Here is a 22,418-nt window from a genome sequence, read left to right as displayed (position 1 = left end):
CTCATTAACATTACTACCCTCGTACTGTGTTTACAAATATGATAATCCTATTTTCATACATCTCTACTGCCTACCTTAAAGTTTAAACAATTTACAAATTTCTTTTGATATTAAAGGTTGTGTATGTTCGTCAGTACTCTTCTTGTAGTATATATATTTGTGACTTCTCACACCCTGTATCAGTCCTTCGTCAATGGCTTGGAAATAAAGTCGAAACCAGTCAGGACCTACACCCCGTTTCTTATTTTTCACCTGTGGTAATGTGTGATATATATATATATATATATATATATATATATATATATGTATATATACATAGCACACTTTTACTACCTTATTTTTACGTAAAACTAGTACACACGTCCATGGTCTTTTAGAGGCTATTTAAAAATGTAAGCATATTATGAATAAAACAAATAATGATGATAATGAAACTGATAATAATAATGAGTAAACAATCCTTTCCCCATAACCCTTAACCAAGATCCTGGAATACCAGCACGCGATAGTAAGCTAGGCTCCTTAGGGCACTAGTAGAGCCGGAGAACCCGGACCCACCTGGAGGAGCACTGTGACGGGTGACTCGAGATTAATGGAGAATTATGTAAGATAAAGCACAAGTAAGATATGAGTGGCTTCACAGAGGCCTCGAGGCAGTTCTCAGCATGGCTGACAAATAGAAGCTTGAACTCGGATTTATATGATATAAACAACTCTCATTATCGGTTTCCTTGAGGTGTTTTGGAGACGCTGTTAGGAGGCTATGTACATTTTTCAACATGGCTGCCACGTCACGTGACAATGACGTCACGACACACCAGTTATTGTCTAAGGACTATAACCCTACAAAACCCATTGACCTGCATTTACAATTTGTATGTAAGTATGATGCGTGTGTGGTATGTATATATATACCACACACGCACACACACATACACACACACACACACACACATATATATATATATATATATATATATATATATATATATATATATATATATATATATACTATATATATATATATATATATATATATATATATATATATATATATATATATATATATATATATATATATATATATATATATATGATTATTATAACTTTTGTACGTGATTCACTTATCACATATTACCACAGGTGAAAAATAAGAGACAGGGTGTAGGTCCCGACCGGTTTCGACTTTATTCCCAAGCCATTGACGAAGGACTGATACAGAGTAAGAAGTCACAAATATATATACTACAGGAACAGTACTGACGAACATAAACAACGTTAGAGACTACATATCCACCCACAGGCCGGTGTCAAGGTAGAAGTGGCCTTCAAAATTCATTTGGCTAAAAATCACAATACTCTCAGGGGACAATACTGACCATAGGCGACATCAGATCCACACCTGACAGGTGTCAGGGAGGCGGAGTTTGGAAAACTCATTAGCGCTGCTGTCCCAGCACTGTGTTTGCAAATATGATAATCTTATTTTCATACATCTCAACTGCCTACCTTAAAATTTAGACAATTTACAAATTTCTTTTGATATTAAAAGATCAAGTTTATACATCCCCTGACTGATATTCATATTATGGCTGTAACTTTCTTTCATAAAGCTAGATTCAATTATATTCCTTTCCAGTGCGTTATTAGAATATACAATCCTTTTTGCCCCTTCCCAGCTGATAGCATGATTGTTCTCACTAACATGTACAAAAATACCACTGTTCCCCTGTGCAGGTCTCACACATTTCTTATGCTGTTCTATTCTCTTTTCCAGTACTTTACCCGTTTGGCAAATATAAAAGTTGTCACAAGACTTACATGGAATTTTATATACACACCCTTTAGTTTTGTCTGCGGAGTTCACGGTGGAAATGGAAAATGATGGGTGCTTACCCTTTTCGGATGTCCTCTTACGAAGAAATAGCGGTGGATTTAAATACGAGTATAGTGTGTATAGAAAACCCACTAATATTTCTTCCTATGTGCATTTCTACTCCGGACAAAGCAATAAGGTTAAAAAATCAGTGTTTTCATCTACGTTTTTAAGAGCATTACGTGTACGTAGCCCTGAATACACTGATGAGGACACAGATAAGATTAGGAATGCAGGCAAGAAATTGAAATATCCTGACAGTGTATTAAACAGTGCATTTGAGGCGGCAAAAAGCGTATGTCTCAAAACCAAAAAGAACCTTACAACACAAAAAATTTGCTTGTACTGCCTTATAATAATAACATGAAAGATATCCCCCATCTTCCTAAGGAATTTGGTTTTAATGTCGCATTTAAGAACAATAACACAATGAAACATGTACTTATCAAGAACTCCCCGACAATACTAAAGGGTGTGTATATAAAATTCCGTGTAAGTCTTGTGACAACTTTTATATTGGACAAACGGGTAAAGCACTGGAAAAGAGAATAGAACAGCATAAGAAATGTGTGAGATATGCACAGGGGAACAGTGGTATTTTTGTACATGTTAGTGAGAATAATCATGCTATCAACTGGGAAGGGGCAAAAAGGATTGTATATTCTAATAACGCACTGGAAAGGAATATCATTAAATCTAGCTTTATAAAAGAAAGTCACAGTCATAATATGAATATCAGTCAAGGGATGTATAAACTTGATCCTTTAATGTCATAAGAAATTTGTAAATTGTTTAAATTTTAAGGTAGGCAGTTGAGATGTATGAAAATAAGATTATCATATTTGTAAACACAGTACGGGGACAGCAGTGCTAATGAGTTTTCCAAACTCCGCCTCCCCGACACCTGTCAGGTGTGGATCTGATGTCGCCTACGGTCGGTATGTTTATCAGTATTGTCCCCTGAGAGTATATTGTGATTTTAGGCCAAATGAGTTTTGAAGGCCACTCCTACCTTGATACCGGCCTGTGGGTGGATATGTAGTCTCTAACGGCTGGGTATGTTCGTCAGTACTATTCCTGTAGTATATATATTTTTGACTTCTATTACTCTGTATCAGTCCTTCGCCAATGGCTTGGCAATAAAGTCGAAACCGGTCAGGACCTACACTCCGTCTCTTATTTCTCACCTGTAGTAATGTGTGTATATATATACATATATATATATATATATATATATATATATATATATATATATATATATATATATATATATATACATATATATATATATATATATATACCCACGTATCTGAGTCAGGGGATATATGCAAATGAGTTGAATTTTCCTTAGGCTAAGAAAAGCTTTGCCTCACTTACGGCAGCTTACGTACTAAATTTGAAATAAATTGACATGTGGTTTCAAAGTTACATAAACTGTTACAAACTTACCGCAACTTAATATGCTTACGGACTGACAGTTAACAAACACCATAAATGCAGAACATGAAGCATTTTCTATAAGCGATTTTGGAGATTATTTCGTTTTTGGCAGAATCTGTATGGGCGCCATGTCACGTGATTTACCTCACCATAATTTTCAAAGTTTGAATATCAGATATACAGATCTGTAGAACAAAATTCAATTAAGTTTCATTCACTCGAAGGTTCTCCAGACCCACAGCAAAACTATGTCAACATAATACTACAATTACTTGTGATAATAATAACATAGCCCAGAAGTTCTAGTAATAATAATCATAACAATGATAAAGATAGCTCTCTTGATAAATGACGCCTGGTCCCCAGTCCCTGAACAAACGATTCACAATCGCATCCCTAAATAAAACGTCGCGACGTCGCGTTCGCTAAATAATCCCTTATTGCAAACGCTAGACAAATGGGGGCGATTTCATTCTTAACAATAATTATGACAGCATTCCCTGAACAATATCGGTTAACGATCACGGTCCCTGTATAACTGGGCTCCCGAAGACACTACCTAAATTAGAATTCGCTAATGATCACGTTTTCCTACAACAACACAACTTGCAATCACAGGCGCAGCCTCCTACAAGGTGGTTCCAAATGTTCTAACGTTACTTTTTATCTATGAACTTCAGTAATGTACAGGTGCGAGAGTAACTCGCCAACAAGTAGATAGTGAGAGACTACATTTAGTGGTACTATCAGGCTGCAATATCGTGTTTGATCGCTTCATGCAATTCACTATTAAACTTTGGAACTCGGTACCCTCTCTAATGTTTCCTGTATCCTTTGACCAGGTTTGTGACCACCTAAGAAGGTTAGTCTGACAACACCTATCATTTTTTTTAAAGAAAATTCGTTTCTATATCAGAGACAACCGACATCAGGAGAAACATCAACAAAATTGTCGAAATTGCAGGAAAGGAACCAAGGACACTCAGATGAAATTATTCAACCAACAAAGAACAATGAAGATGCTGAATTTTCAAATTAATGTTCCAATTAAACATCAAAATTTGAATTGTAAGTATAAGTGCAGTAACAAACACCATACCTCTAGCTATTGCAGCAACTATAATTATCATGCAATAAAAACAATTTCATAATAAGCGAGACTGTATATCTGTCGCTTCTTATATACATATATATATATATATATATATATATATATATATATATATATATATATATATATATATATATATATATATATATATATATACAATATATACACACACACACACACAAAGCTATACTGGAGACGTAAACGACCACAAGGGTACGAAGTTTAGTTTGCACACACAAACACACATGGTTACAAAGGTAATAAAACACATACACACACACACACACAATGCCCTGGTAAACCCAAACAAGTTCTTTTTTTCCAACTTGGTCTTTGCCCTATCACTCCAAAGGCTTCTTGACTAAATGGGGTTAAGTGTCTGGGCTCCTTCTGGGAAAAAAAGCAAAATGGACAATAATAATAATAATAATAATAATAATAATAATAATAATAATAATAATAATAATAATAATGACGATGATGATGATGGCAAGAATTCTCGATGGAAGTGATTTGAATGCATGATAAAACAAAGTCATATTAAAATCTGCCACTTATGTCCTTGTATTACACTGTCACTAAAAATTATAACGACAGTAACATATATATATATATATATATATATATATATATATATATATATATATATATATATATATATATATCCTATTTAGATATGTGTGTGTATGTATGTATGTATACGCAAGCAAGCAAGCGCACACAAACTGCGTGTGAGGGTGGAGTGAGAGAGATGTTCTGTTACAGCTTCGCAATACTTACTCTGTCAAGTGTCCAAACTAAGAAAGCTCATTTTCTTTACTGGACTCACCTGAAACAAAAGAAATACGTGAATCAGTCCAAAGTTACTTCTAATAAAATTATATATTGTATAGTCATACTAACTTTAGTCTTGTATTAAGAAAGTTTTATATTTGCCGTACTTCCCACGTACTGTACATGCATACAAAATATGTGCATAGAAACAAAATTGCACACACACACACACACACACACACACACACACACACACACACACACACACACACATATATATATATATATATATATATATATATATATATATATATATATATTATAAAATGGCCCGGATGCTTGTGACTATATGCAAACCTACATGTATAAACATGTGTGAATATGATAATGCATGTGCATTGCACGACAGCATTATTATTCTAAACGTGAATATAAAACGTATGCTTTCATAGGATACACTAATACAAACATTCTGCATACAAATATACATAGGTATTATCATAAGTTGGGAATATTGTAATTTTTGGTAAAAACTTTTAGTCATTAATTCAGGGCTTAGGATATTAATGCAAGTGCAACGGCAAGTGTTGGAGAGAGAGAGAGAGAGAGAGAGAGAGAGAGAGAGAGAGAGAGAGAGAGAGAGAGAGAGCACGCTGTGTCAACAAAATAGGTGAACAAAACATAATGACAGATTCTAAAAAAAAAAAAAAAATCCTTAAATTGGACAAACCTATCGACATTATGAAACAATGGGTGAATATTACTTTTCTTCATTTTTCTTTGATTTCCGCCTCTGGGGTTGCAATTGGTTGCTTTTATTCTTTGTTTGATGTCTTCTTTAAGTGTTGCTGTTCCTTTTTCTGTCAGGCCGTACTTTATTCTACTATTTCTAAATTTCCAATTTTCCATTTAAGATTTCCTCAGTCTGTGCCAGATGCTTCTTTAATACTTGGATTTGCTGCTTTACCTTTCTTTTTCTCCGATGTCAATTCTTCCTCTGGCTTTCATTGAGATCTTTATCTTCGCATTGGCTCCTATCAATTCAGTTACCAGTTTAATTCCAGGATATGAGATCACTGGTTTTAGTGATACTATTCTGATTCCTATTTTCTTCTTTGAATGGTTAGCCCCATAATGTGAAACTCCCCTATCACCCCCACCCCCGCACCCTCCTCCTTTTCCAGACTACATAAGTACCGTGCTTTGGCTTCCATAACCTGCCTAGTGTCCAGAGGCAGTCACATTTCATCGTAATGATCATAGCACACGTTGTTCGGTTAGCTAATCGAAGCAACAGCGTTACTACCATTATTATTCTGACTACCGATTAAATGTCTGGAAAACAGATGCTACCACACAAAGCAGTCTCAAAGAAGAAGGAAAGAATATTATGTGACGAAGGCCTAAAAAAATTAAATGTTAAAGATAATATGGTAAGCCCCGCCCTTGAGAAAATCCCTGAAAGATCATTACATGAGACATATAAACACACAAATATAAAAAAAATGTGGGAATAATAGTACCTGCAGAAACCTAAAACGAACAGACATAACAGCAACAGGGGCTGAAAATCGAAAGAATGACAAAAAAGTGAGAAAAAATGGACTGGAAAGGGGAAGGGGAGAGGAGGACCAAGATTGGAAGATGGGGAGAGGATTGGGATGGCGGTGGTTGGGTGGGGGAGGTGGGGAGTGGGGGTAGGGGGCTTGCTTAGGGACCACGCCAAACTAAGCATTAATAAAGGGAGGTCACGGACGGTTCCAAATGCCACCTTTGGCCCGGCTCTCCACCTGAGTCAGTTCCAAGAGGGAGAAACATAACACCAACATTTACACAATTTACAACGAGGCGGTCACAGGGTTTTCTTTTTCTTCTATTTTTCATTTAAGGGAGGATATGGAGGTGGGTCTCTATCACTTTTTGATGCTAAACTCTCTCTCTCTCTCTCCCTCTCTCTCTCTCTCTCTCTCTCTCTCTCTCTCTCTCTCTCTCTCTCGCAGAGCCGTTTAGTAAAATTACAATAGAGGCCATTCACTTACATCGGGCTAGTGTATAGATCAACTAATGCAATTGCTATTTACTATATCAAAGTATCATGGATTCTACAATCCATCCGTCACACTAATTAAAGCCTGTCTCTGAAATGCAGGATGAGAGAATATCTTTATGAAGCAATAAACATATAACTACAAGTCAAATATTTGAGCGCCTAACCTGAATGTATAATGTATATAAACAAACTCTTCATATTCCACGATAGTCAAGTCAACGCATATCACGTCACCCGTTACTGCGGTCTATGGCAAGACTGAATCATCAGCTTAAACCAATTGATAGGAGAGAGAGAGAGAGAGAGAGAGAGAGAGAGAGAGAGAAACTTGTCATGCAGGTCTGCCCCTGATCCTGATAGTGAGCGACAGGGAATAGAAAGGAAGGGGAGAAGACCGAGAGAGAGGGAGAGGGGGTGGGTGAGAGGAGAGTGCGGAAGGGGGGGGAGGGGAGAAAGGGGAAGGATGGACGTGGACTTGGTTTAGCGATAGTGGCACCCAACCCAGTCGCTAAGGAAAGGTCTGTTCGCAGCAGGGGAACGACAGGAGGCTCTCTCTCTCTCTCTCTCTCTCTCTCTCTCTCTCTCTCTCTCTCCGAAATCGACAACGCAGCGCAGGAGGATAATCCGATGTCACGATGATAACCAGAGTGCAAAAGAAGAATCAGAGAAAAAGAAAAAGAAAAAAATGAACGGAGTACATAAGTAGATGTATACATAAGTACACCAATCAGTAATTAAACACACACACATATATATATGTATATATATATATATATATATAATATATATATATATATATATATATATATATATATATATATATATATATATATATATAATCAAAAACTGCGTCGTTTCCCCTAACAGAGGCTGACTTCAGAGAAAAAACTGCACAACGGTCATTGCCACATTTATACTTCAGCTGCTGAATCCTGTATGAGCGCCACGTGCAGAAAACTTCTAGTATATATATGTAAGTATATATATTTATATAAATATATACTGTATATATATGTATACATACATATATAAATGTATATATATACATAAATTTTTTACTCGTTCGTGAGAGAGAGAGAGAGAGAGAGAGAGAGAGAGAGAGAGAGAGAGAGAGAGAGAGAGAGAGAGATCCAAGGAATATCCTCGCCGCTTGGAAAATCCTAATGGGAAGTAAAATTAAGGTGAAGTAACGAAGGAAGCGTTGGGATGTCGCAGGATATCAAGGAAAGGAGAAGAGAGAGAGAGAGAGAGAGAGAGAGAGAGAGAGAGAGAGAGAGAGAGAGAGAGAGAGAGAGAGAGAACATCCACGAGTTCCAAGTCAGGAATGAGTCTGTCAAGAGGATGCTGGAACGAGTGTCAGCGTCGAGAGTCATAAAGGATGGAAGAAGAAAAAGAAGAAAAAGAGGAGCAGAGGGGAAACGAAGATATATCGGCACCAGCAGCGACGGTGCCAGCGAAATGAACGACCAGGAAAAAAAGGAAGAAAAAAAAAAGTTACCGAGAATTGGAAATAGGTGAGGAAACTGCATAAAAAAAGGGAAAAAGGGAAAAAATGCAAAGAAGTCTTACGTAAAAGGCTCCTATAGAAGACGTCCGGAACTGCCGAAAAGTTGAAGATGCAAAGGCCAAGAGAGAGAGAGAGAGAGAGAGAGAGAGAGAGAGAGAAATGAGGCTTATCAAGGAGATGGGAGCCAAGAAACAAAGGAAGGCGCTGGAGGCAACGAGAGAACCAGAAGAAGGGAAAGACGCCGGAGTGGAAGCTGAAGGAGCAGCAGCAGCAGCAGCAGCAGCAACCGGCGGCTGCGGCAACCTGTAACAGCTGCTGGTGGAGATGAAGGTTCCACCAACACTAATAAAGGGAGAGGAAATACTAGGAGGAGGAGGGGGAGGGGGAGAAGGAGAAGGAAGAGGCCCAAGCTTAGGCAGGAATGAGGAGGACAAAAAAGAAAAAAAAGAGAGGACAACGAAAGAGAGGAGGCGAAGGCCGAAAAGGAGGTATGAGGTAAAAGAGAAGAGGGAGGAACATGAGAAAGAAGGGGAGAGGGGAAAGTTATAAAAAGAAGGCCTAGGAAGAGAAGGAAGAACATGATGAGGAGGAGGAGGGAGATAACGATAAGGAATTGTAGAAAGAATTAGAACAAAAGGAATTTAATTTGTGTGAGTATATATATAGGAGGCAGAGCGCGAGGTCTACAGTAAGCGTATGCATATACAGTATGTATATATATATATATATATATATATATATATATATATATATATATATACATACATTATATATATATATATACATACATATATATGTATATATGTATATATATATATATATATATATATATATATATATATATATATATATATATATATATATATATATATATATAGAGAGAGAGGAGAGAGAGAGAGAGAGAGAGAGAGAGAGAGAGAGAGAGAGAAGGAACTCAAGTAGGAGGCAGAGCGCGACGTCTAAGCGTAGGGAAGAAAAATGAAGACGAATCGAATGACGAAGAGACAGACCTCGCAATTAGAGGAAGGCGATGGCGCAATATGGGAAGGGCGTTGGGAAGAATCGACGGATGGCGGGAAAATCTAGTGCAACCTGGTTGATGGAAGCTGACTTTTACGACAGAACGATGAGAGAAGAATGTTAAACGGAGGTGCACTAGTTCGAAGTAAGTGTGAAGAAAGACACGATGGTGTTAGTGGAGGCTACGGGAAAGACAAAAACCGATAGATTAATAAGGTGAGCAGCGTAGCCCATTATATTAGGAAAAAATCAGAAAAATAGATATTGGCAACTCAAGAAGAAATCGGAAGGAAACGAATGCCAGCGTTTTACGATAAAGGAAGAAAGGAAGATGCGCTTAAAGGAGGACGGAAGAGCGTCAGAAAAGATCACAAACATAGAAACATAAAGACATATGGAGGTATCTGAAAAAACTGACGGGAGACGAAAGATAAAAAGCAGGAAGATAAAACACCAACAGGGAGGCAAGGGTATAACAAGTAGGAAGAAAACACACGACACAGAGGAAGGAGTAGGACGAGAATTAGAAATACGGGATTGAAACGAGCAGGACGACCAGGAAGAAAGCGAGCAGGAAGAGAAGGAGTCAGCAGCAGAAGAGGAAGAGAAGCAGTACGAACAGAAGCCAATGGATGACGAGATTTACCACCAACAGGATATAACAGCGAACGACGTCGGGGAAAATAATCGAGAAGGGAGCCGACCTGGTTGGGGTGGCGAGAGCTACGTCAAAAAAAGCGCAAAAAAAAGAAAAAATAAAGACAACGAAGGGTTCAGGAAGTGAGCGAGGGGGAAAGCGATGAAGGGTGGCAAGAATAATGGTAATGGAAAAGGAAGGATGGAGAGAGAGAGAGAGAGAGAGAGAGAGAGAGAGAGAGAGAGAGCACACCTACATATCGAAGCACCGAATGGTCAAGAGGGGCCATAAAGACACGAAGGAGGGTAAAGGAGAAATAAAAGTAAAAAACCAAGAGGAACGATGGCAAGGAGAAAAACACAAAAGGAAAAGACTAAGAAATAGAAAAGTATGCAAGGCTAAGGGAGAGACGAGGGAGAAAGGTTCAAGCGAGAAAAAAATAGTAAAGAGAACCAGAGGCACGGAGAGTTGAGGCAGGAGACTGAACACACTGACTGACCAAGTAGGCCAACCCCCTACGAAGTTTCTCTCTCTCTCTCTCTCTCTCTCTCTCTCTCCTGCGCCTCCTTTGGCCCCATCAGGCCCATCTGCCAACATCTATATACTTCCCATCGCCAAATAGCATCCTTCCCCGTGGAAGCTCAACCTCTCTCGCCTTTGACCATTCATATACGTTCCGAGCCCCTCATTCTCTCAGCATCTTAGCGCTATCGGCAAAAAACTAATAATAAAAACTATGAATACCAAAAACCCTACATCACACAAGGCTTGCCTAAGCCTCTCCCCGCTTCCTTATAGCGCTCAATTTATGCAAGCTGATTTGTCTTTAACTTGGATCTAACTAACTTGCAGGCCATTAAGAAAAATGAATAACGTAAGTCATCTAAGGACAGAGGAGTGAAATATCCTTACGGTTTCCAGTTAATGATATATATATATATATATATATATATATATATATATATATATATATATATATATATATATATATATATATATATATACATACATACACACACACACACACACACACACATATATATATATATATATATATATATATATATATATATATATATATAAATTTTACAAGTAGGATCTGAAGGGCAAAAGATTATGATTGGGCACATAATACGCTGACCTACATTTTCCGCTGACAGTGGACCAAGATATGACACCAAAACAATCGTAATGAACTAGAAACGCTTGAAAAAAAAGAGAGAGAGAGAGAGAAAGCGTGAGAGATAGATATTTTTTCACTTCAGAATATCAAATAAATAATGGATTATTAATCACAAAAGAGGCAAGAGACAATCAAGATTGCTGACATCTGTAGAGAAAACTGAAACATCGTGAAAACAACGTAAGCTAAAAAAAAAAAAAAAAAAAAACCACATACCACATGGAAAATAGAGGCACTGCATAAAATGAAAATCCAGAATCTGTCATGCAGCTTTTCTTGTATCTCAGACCCTTAGCCATTAAAGAAAACCAACAAACAGAATCGCCGATGAAAGAAAAGCTTTTCTTTGTCGAGTCTTAAAAATTCCCGAACAAAGGTTCCTTGAAAACCAAAAGCTTTACTCCATTCAGCGTTTCTTTCTTCTTCGCCACCTTCTGTATCAAAGCAAAGATTCCGGACCCCTCGCGTCTTCAGCCCAAAGCTCGGGTTATACAGCAAGACACCGAAGGCAATCTTAGCCTTCGCTGACAACAATGAAGAAGCGCGCAGTTTTATAAACATACAAATACACATCGTTTATAGATTCGATACTGATACCCAAACTTTCTTAGACTAAACAACATTTGGTGAAGCAAATGGTTGGAAAAAGTGCACAAACATTAGAATATATAAAGCAATATAGCTTGTTATTACAGAACATAAACCCCGCAAGGATTATAACATCTAAATTCCATCAGAAAACAGATTTAATTTTACATATCAAGAAAATACTCAAGTGAGCTGACAAGACTGATGCTATAAATTAGTGAATATATAAAACAAATTGGCAAAAACGTAAATATATATGTAAATCACACCCCGCAAAAAAAAACATGATTACTAGACTTTCTCAGCAATTTCAAAAATACATCCGGATTCCAATATCGTCCTCCTGCTATGTTTCGGATCTCTGGGCCTGGACTCGGCAAACCTTACGATTTCACAAGGCCGACACTAAAGTAAATAATTCTTCCTTTTCCCTATCACCCCCTCTCCGCCCATGTGGAGAAAAAGTAGATATAAAAACTAATGATTATAAATCCACCACAGGTAATTTGACATTTCAGAATGATTCAAATTTTTTCTGTTTGTAATACGGAAAGCATTTTCCACATCTCTCGCGTCCTTTTCATTTTTTGAAGCAATGTGGATCAGGGCTGCTCAGTTATTATGACTGTCACTGCCAATGCATGATGCAATGTAAATACACTGCATCGCATTGTCTTCATGCATATAAAGGAAGTATAATACCAACACTCTGCCTGTGTATATGTCAGCTTTACACACGTTTCCTCCTTACTATGTCTCCACAAACACAACGCGCAGGCAGCCAGCAAAGGTAAAATTATTAAAAGGAATAATAAAAAAAAAACAAGAAAAAATGCCCCGAAGTTTCTTCGGCGCAATCGGTATAATGCTGTATGAGCCGTGGCCCATGAAACTTTAACCAAGGCCCGCTGGTGGACTATCCTATATCGTTGCCAGAAGCAAGATTATGGCCAACTTTAACCTTAAATAAAATAAAAACCACTGAGGGTAGAGAGATGCAATTTGGTACGTTTGATGATTGGAGGGTGGATGACCAAAATATCAACTTGCAGCCCTCTAGCCTCAGTAGTTTTTAAGATCTGAGGCCGGGCAGAAAACGTGCGGACAGAATAAAGTGCGGAAGGACAGACAAAGCCGGCAAAATAGTCTTCTTTTACAGAAAACTAATTAATAACCACAAAGAAAAAAATCCTCGAAGAAGAGTTTCTTAAAGGCTCCTCTAAAGGACTCAAAAAGTTGGGAAAGGGTCTAGGGCTAAACCTAGACCCCTGAAGAAATTTTATTTTGAGACTACGTAAGGCATCGCAAAGGTACGCTCCATGATTATAAGCAGGAGGAAGAGGGGAGGAATGCGATGACCCACGGGGGACGGGGTATGGCGACAAAAGGACTGGGTGTGTTCAGAAAAGTATCTCTCTCTCTCTCTCTCTCTCTCTCTCTCTCTCTCAGTGAACTGAAGTTACGACACGAGATAGTAATTCTTTCTCTCTTCCTTTACCGCACTCTCCAATGAATTACTGTCAAATTAGATGGTAATTCTCTCTCTCTCTCTCTCTCTCTCTCTCTCTCTCTCTCTCTCTCTCTCTCTCTCTCTCTCTCTCTTTTATACACACATACACGTACACATACACACATACACACATGCTTACAGAGCTTCGTAGTTTTCGATGTTAGTCAAACGCAGACACATCAGCGGTGGTCTGCACAGAGAGCAAGTTGAATCCGTCCACGTAAGATATATAACTTCTCTCTCGCGTAAATTAACGAAATAATCAGTTTAATCAATTAACTAATACTTTTTTATTGGACGCGAGGGGGATCGCTCGGTACGAATTCATCAAAACGAAAAAGAACTGATCAAGAATAATTTCATAAGTAAGCCAATTTCTACAGGATTTCTCCGGACTGTGAAAGATGAATTTCGAGATGATGCTCCTCGGGATGCTGCTGTTTCTGTTGTTGCTGCTGTTGTTGTTATCATACCTGCTGCAATTCAGTCTTCTATTGTTATTCCTGTTGTTATCACGATCCACGACGGTTTTATTGTTATTTACTTTATTATCACCTCATTATGTATCATCCCCTTCTTCTTCTTCTTCTTCTTCTTCTTCTTCTTCTTCTTCTTCTTCTTCTTCTTCTTCTTCTTCTTATTATTATTATTATTATTATTATTATTATTATTATTATTATTATTATTATTATTAGTAGTAGTAGTAGTAGTAGTAGTAGTGGAACTACAACTATTGTTATGAATACCACAGTTGTTTTTGTCAATATCATCTTCGCCAAAATTATCAGTTCACTGTCCGTGATCACGTAAACGTCGCAATTTGATGTTATCAACCTCGCAACAAGGAATCCCGTCAGCTCTTCCCCACCGTCGAAACACCAATTAACATCCTCCTCCTCCTCCTCACTCTCCCCACGAGACGAAAGGAGACGACCATCGGGGAATAAAAAAATAAGATGGACAAAAAGAAGAAAATGTATGAATAAGTAAACACTTGAACTAATCAATAAATGGAAAAGGAAAAAGTCGCATATGCAGACATAACTCATTATCGTTTTCTAATTCCTAGTAATTGAATCCAGGGCGACTCTTCCACGGATATCCTCTAATTCGGGTAATTACGAAATTAATAATCATCGTGCTAGGGACCGACGCCGTTCACCCGTCCTCTCTCTCTCTCTCTCTCTCTCTCTCTCTCTCTCTCTCTCTCTCTCTCTCTCTCTCTCGTTTCTGAAGCTCTCACACACACACATACAACGCGGATTGTATTCTAGTAACACAGAACACAATAAACGCAGCTTGTCTGCTGTTAATTGATTTCAATTTTTCACAGCCGCATTTTTACTGAAATGTTAATCATCTCTTAAAATTCAGACTTTTCTGGGGTTGGTTCTTATATTAGTGCTGTCTCGTATTCATTAAACGACAATCACCTTCTCGAAAGATTTTCCCCGCTCTCCAATTTTTATTTTAAATTCTATTCCTTTAACACAAATTTACTCCAAGTTTTCCATTATTTCAAAATAAATTCCACTTCATATTTCCTAAATAATTTTCATCTGTATAAAAAAAAATTGGTTCGCCTGTTAGCTATTATTAAGCAAATTGCTAATTCTTAACTGTCAATCATCCGTTGAAATTAGTCTATCTACCAAGTATTTTCTCCGAAGAAATTTTTGTTGTTTTTCTTAGAGGCCAATTATTGATGCACTAACTCAAATATTCCAGAAATTTCTATTTGATTGTATTACCTAGTAGACAACAAACATTCCATTCATTTGTTTTAAACTGGACAGTTTAGCCAAATGATAATAATATCGCAGGCCGATAGATAAATAACAAAAAAGCAAATTCAAGAACACAGAAAAAAAAAAAAATTAACATCTGACTTGAAAGATGGGATCAGGTTTTGTCTTAGAAAGAAGTATTCTTATACTTCTTTCTAAGGCAAAACCTGATCCCATCTTTCAAGTCAGATGTTAATTTTTTTTTTTTTTTTTTGCTGTGTTCTTGATTTACTTTTTTGTTTTTTATCTATCGGCCAGCGATATTATGATCATTTGGCTAAACTGTTTTAAACTGCCTCCAGTTTAAAACAAATGAATGGAATGCAGTGAGCTTAAACTTGGCAGGGAAGTCAGTGTCTTTAGGCTCAGTAGAAGAAACTGGAGTTAATCACAAGATTTAGGATCTGTCATGTTTAATATACTGCATATAAGAATTCAAAGTCTGACGGGTGTTGCGGGGGTTGAACCTCGATTCACGAGGGCTACAGAAAAATCGTACCTGTAGAAAAAGACAAGATCGATGCAAGGATGTCGAGCATATGATAACATTATAAAATATGTGATAAACAATATAAAACTGTTTAAATTCATTTCAATACCTAACTCTACTACAAAACTATATTTTTGGCAAATAGCCACACTAAATTCCAGACTTTTGTTTTTGACAACACTTCTGAATGTCCAGAAATACTTCATTTCTAGGCCCGCTGTGCTGACACAGAGTATTTTATTGAAGAAGCATGATATCTATTCTTCCATTAGACCTTTAATTGTTCCAATAAGAATCGATGAATTTTACCCACAAAGGAAATATAACATATCAGATGATAACAGATGCATCTGTCAGACGCCTAACGATCACCCAAAAATATATATTTTTTTAATTCTAAAAGGAGAGAGAGAGAGAGAGAGAGAGAGAGAGAGAGAGAGAGAGAGAGAGAGAGAGAGAGAGAGAGAGAAAACGAACACACGTACCAAAACTAGAAAGTGAGCTGAAATAAAAACGGAGAGAATAAAATTCGCGCAACATCTAAATGAGGAAAAAATAAAAACAGAAAATGCGAATAGAAAAAGTGAAAGTTTAGGCAGAGGACTAAAATAAGAGGTTTAAAATATTGGTGGACGAATAGGCGTATAAAAAAGCAGCTTTGAACGGCGATAAAATCACAGCCGGAACATTTTTATTTTTAAACAATGCTAAAAATAACAGGGTTCTTCATAAATATGGGCGAATCGTTTCAAATGATCAAAAATGGAAATTAATGTACCAAATATACCACTATTAATACAGTCACTACACGTACGGTCACTTTTTAAATAACAATAGTAATTATAAACAAAAGTAGATTCCGATTAAAATGATTGCAGTGGCAGCGTTACCACGTTACTACTAACAGACAGATTTCAGTGTTACCAACTATTGTAACCCTAACAACAATATTAATCATAATAGTAGCAAAAACTACTTTAACAAAGTTACAAGCAGCACACGAAGAGTAATACCAATAAAATAAATACATAACGAAGAGCAGTGAAGGAAGTATTATTTCATTATCTTTACGATTCACGCTAATGAACTTCCTTAGCAACCTCCCACAGCATGAAACAAAACTCAAAGCACCGTCGGTCGTCGCTGCCGTAAACGAAACAGAGCGATGAAAATACAGAAATGATTGATTGGTTGCATCACTGAGTTGATAATACATACCGCCGTCCCAACTTCCACGTTTATTTGTTGGAAAAAACAATTCTACGAACATATCTCAACTAACAACCTACAGCAGTAAGATAAAATTCCTATGGGAGTAACAAATGGATAAAGGTAGACTAATACACATATATTAAAAAATTAGAGTCAACATCTATTATGAGGCACATTTTGTTTCTTTCGTTGACAAATTTCATCTTTTATTAAAGGCATTATCAAGAACATCTCATCAAAAGACAATGAAAATATAACACAGTCATGAAAAATCATTTATTATAATACGCCAATTCTATGGCTAATGAACCAAAAGGGCAACAACACCCGACCATAGCGAAAAGACAACTTTCTACTGACCTTTGGGGAGGACTAAGGTCACCAATCATTTCACAAACCTTTGACCGAAGTCTTAGGAGGACTCAAACAGGCAATATCAACCGGAGACAAATGCCGGAGTTGTTGAAATCAAGTTGTAAACATTGCTAAAAGAAGAGTTGAGTGCTGGAGAAGTCGTTCGCTAGAAGTGCGACAGTAACACTGGATATTTTTTCAACATGACAGAAAGACAGACACACTGATAGAAAGACAGATGATAAACCATAATAAATTATAGTGGCAGCAGGAGTTATGTAAAGAAAAACCCATACTGTCATTTGAAAATTACTAATTACAATCACGTTACAAGTGTTCAAATTCACGAATAGCAGACTTAATCTTGATTCAAAGAGGTAATCCGAAACCTACATGAGGAGCTGTGAATGATGAAGGGCTCGAGATATGCATGGCTGCCTGGGTCAACCTGGGCCATTGTAAGACAAGTGTATGAATGACCCACTCCTAGGGGAAAAAAGGTTTCTGAAATGCATCAAACCGTAGACGCTTCCACATCTCGGAATATATGAGGTTATGATGCCACATGTTCACCACGTCGTGATATCGGGAGAGAGCTGAAACGACAAGACGATTCGCTGTCGAGAAAAATGTTAAACGTCATATCTGCAGCACAAGCTAAGGGCGGTGACCTTACGATGGTGCTAAGTAAATTCAGTTTGGGAAGTTTACATGAATCAGGTTATCTGTTAGCTACAAAGGGTTTCATTTAATCCAGTCAAGAAGAATGGCATGCTCAGTAGATAAGCCCAAACGTCAACCAAAAAGCATATTTAGGTCGCTATTTGGTCACCCAAACTATTAAAGGTTTTAAAGAATCAGTAGTGGATTTTTTAATTGATTGCAGAGGAATACAAGTAAAATTTGTTGGGTTCCAGCACAAGTAGGATTCTGGTAGCTAAAGACGCGGTAGCTGATTTGCTTCCAAGGAAATACAAGCTTCTATGCGACTACTTCGTACCAGGTATCAGATCACTTGTTCGGGGTATATGTCAGGAACGCTAGAGTACACTTGAGGAAAACAAAATGAAAGAAATTACAAGTGCCATATTTCCTCGGAAGTATAGTAAAACGCCCGGGAAATGGAAAACTGCACTCTGCCGTCTAAGGAGAGGGCATACCGCCTCACACACAAGTTTTCAGTAGTAAATGGAAATCAACCATACTGTGATGACTGCCTGGTCCCTTTTGGTCCCTTTGACATTCAGACATTTGCTGACTGAATGCCCCAATCCTAGGGACCTTGGGAGTACCTTTCTCTCGGAGACCCGAGACGAGAATGGCCGGTGCATTCTAGCAAAGTCCTCTTAGGGGAAGAAGTTGTTTATGACGCCAGTGACATTTTTAGACTTGTATCAGAAGCAGGTCTTCTGCAAAGCTGCAGATGTGTTTTTTTTTTCATTAATCTTGTTAATGCGTCTAGTGTCTTATATAAATTTCGTCATTCTCAATAAATGATATCAGTGTCAGAGAACCTGAAATCAATCAATCAATCTATCAAAGTACTATTGAAAAACAACGGGGTATTATCTGATCAAAACATTAAAATAAATAGCCTCTGTACGATATCAATTGTGATAATAACCTATTACTTTCAAGAGGCTGAACAACACGGAACCAGTGGAAAACCTGAGAAGGGTTAGAAAAGTAGGAAATGTAGTACCTGAGCATGGAAAAAAATTAAAAGGGCAGACTAACATGCCATATGCGAGATCCTTGACCCTAGTTAGTTTCCCCCGTATTGCCTGCTTATATCGAAGTTGCTGCGAGGGTGTTTACGTGTGCATGAGGCAACACTTGAGCGCATGAATGCAAATGCATATGTAGACAGAATAAACGCGAACAGCACCAATGTTCAACTAAAATCTAGTTCAGGGGGGCAAATCGCCCCTTCTCAATTATTCTTTTCAATGACTGCACATACCAGGAGGGGAAATGGGAACCATCCCCTACCCTCAGTAACTGCTCCACCCTTTTGATGGAGTGTTTTGAGCCTGGACAATATCCCCGGCACCACAGTAGCGCCCTCCCCCCCCCACCCCGCCCTTTCTCTCCTCTCTCTTCTGCACACACTCCACGCATACACACATGCCCTTTTCCCTTTTATCGAACACGACTACAGGTTTCTCACAAGGCGACCGACTATTTCTATGACATACTTCAGGCAGCGGAATACAGACTTAAAGCTGTCATAGCCAATTTTGTAATCAAAAGCAAACATATCCAAAATTTACAATTTTATCAGTTAAGGCAACAATAGTTAAAAAGGACAACACGCAGGCAATGCTATGCTGAACAGAAAGCGTTACCTAGGCAATAAATAGTAAATGTGACACACATGTCGAAGGAGAATAAAAGGCGATTTTTACAGCCAAATATAAAAACAAAAATGAACATGTGCACAAATGTCCGTATAAGTGCATATAAATGCACTTGTATGGATGTATTGTACATACTGACAGAGGCCGATAGTGGGTATTACCAAGCTAAAAGCTAAATGGGAAAGGAAACGCGAAACGAATAAGGAGGCACTAAGCAATACGCTCATGTGTGTCTAAAATCCTAATTTCCCCTCTGCGTTTTCTTTCACTCCCATAACCTTCCACCTTCAAGAGGCGAATCTATAGCCTCCTTCCAGAAAGACCCCAACCTTCTTCTTCCCACTTTTCTTCCTTGTTTTGATCAAGCCAGATCTAGGTTACCTGTCCTATCAACTTCCAAAGGTGAAACTACCAAAATTTAGTCTCAAGTGATAAACTCTGAAATCATAGTTTATTAGAATTTCTGAAGTATGAGTGGTATAATGCAATTCGTTTTTGAATGAACATAACTAGGTTAAAGAAAAGATAACGAATAGCATAATGATAATGCACTATTATGTGAACTCATCACAAATAATAATAATAATAATAATAATAATAATAATAATAATAATAATAATAATAATAATATGAAGAAAATGTCATGGGAAGTATGAGTGACTAAACACAAAATTTTAATATCACGACAGACTGAAGAGCCTACAAACATGAAAAAAACAAAGAAAACGAGAAGCAATTCCTAAAATGGTATTAAGAAAAGCGGAGGAAGGCGAAAAAAGGTGAATAATAATGAGAACATTAACAACAGAGACAGAGAACTACGGTAAGCGACCTAGCAACATCACAGATAGTCTTGTACTCAACTCGGTCGAATCAGCTCCCGCGAGACATACATCTGATGTACCCTCTACTTCAAATCAGGTCATCGTCCTCACTAACTTTCCCAGTCATTGTCCTCGCCACGGGGTGACTCGGTGTATTATGGCCACTTTCTCCTTTTAGTAGACATTGAGGGACATCCCAGACGGAATGTTATTATCCCTTCATGCTTGCTTGTTCATTAATGAAGTCATCAGCAATGATCAGATTCTTCTCTTACAGCTGCTTTCATTATGCGCTGATTGTACATTTAATCACAAAGAGTCATTTCAAAGCTTTGTCCTTAAATACCAAGTCTTAGCATCCGAAACAGAATGACTATATCAGGATTTATGCCCATAAATTAAACTGGGTCTCTTTGTTATATGTCAAGGACGTTTCCAGTCTGATGACATCTTATTTGTTCTACAAATAGGGCAATAGAATTTGGGTTCTAAATTCAACGATTCTAATGGCATACATGATAATAGCAAGGTTACACAGTGGAGCTAAAATTAGACTACTACAACTAGAAATTAAAAGTACTATGAATTACATCACAAACATATAGCGTAAAATTAAAAATAAAACATTTTAAGATAAACAAAACTTTACACGCTAGTGTCCACTTAAAGCTGACATAAAGCGTAGATACGAAAACCAATATCAGTTTATTTGTTTTATAGTAATTAGATACAAAATAAAAGCCTTCGCGATATGAGTCTTGCTGTACACTATGAAAGCGGATACCAACAACAGAAAAGGAAGCTAAAATTCGCATTAATTGTAATATAAAGTATTACTGCTAATCCCAGAATGCTACTACGACACCAAAACCCGGATGAAAACGAGACCAAGATAATATGCGATAAAGGGAAGAGAAATTGCAATGAAAGCACACAGGAGGGTGAGAATATGCAGTAAAATAGGGATTTGAATCATGCACGGCCCTTCCCCTACCAAACCTACAGATTCCCCGCCCCGACCTCTTTACTTGATCATCCCACTCTTCCCTGCCCCACTCCCCTTCACCCACCCCTACCCCTACCCCTAACAGACAACCACCCAAAGTGCACACCACACCCTCAAAACAAACAAGAACGGGCGGACGGACGAACAAACACTCATGTAATAATAAATTCGCCGCCTCTGCCGTCGTTTAGGTCCGTCTTTCTCTGACTCCTCCTCCGTCTCAACTTCGTCTTTCTTCTTCTCCTCTTTTTTTATTCTTTCGTCCGTCTCTTTTAAATATAAGGTTCAGAAACCCCTTTATTAAATGTATGCCTTTACCAACGCAAAAACTCGATGTCCGCAGCAATGAGTGCAAGGGAACACTCATCACCAGGAGCCCAGTGTTCAGCTTCAGCATAAAATGTGAGATTCGTAATAGAGTTGTCAGCTGACCGCTCATGATCCCGGAGTTGCCAGCTACATTTTTCACGCCCCACACGGATGTTGAATGTTCAAAGATGTGACGATGTAACTTCTATGAAAAATATATAATATTCGTTTAACCTTACGCCACATGCAGTAGTAACATTATCAATAGTTTTCGTTGTTAATATCACCAAATTAATAAACATAGTTATAAGGATTCAGAGGAAAAATATTCCAATATCAAACTGAATGGAAAGAAAAATATATTAAACAAAAAAGCGAAA

At 37.6% G+C, this 22,418-nt stretch overlaps 1 protein-coding gene across 7 annotated transcripts in view; it reads right to left on the bottom strand.

Moving 5' to 3' along the window:
- The window catches only part of LOC136840608 (uncharacterized), a 776,063-nt gene that overhangs the window by 455,360 nt on the left and 298,285 nt on the right, over positions 1-22,418 (bottom strand). The window lies entirely within an intron of this gene.

This window comes from Macrobrachium rosenbergii, chromosome 8 (assembly GCF_040412425.1).
Source record: "Macrobrachium rosenbergii isolate ZJJX-2024 chromosome 8, ASM4041242v1, whole genome shotgun sequence".
NCBI lineage: Eukaryota > Metazoa > Arthropoda > Malacostraca > Decapoda > Palaemonidae > Macrobrachium > Macrobrachium rosenbergii.
The sequence above is the reverse complement of the archived record's forward strand: the minus strand, read 5'-3'. Positions and strand labels throughout refer to the sequence as shown.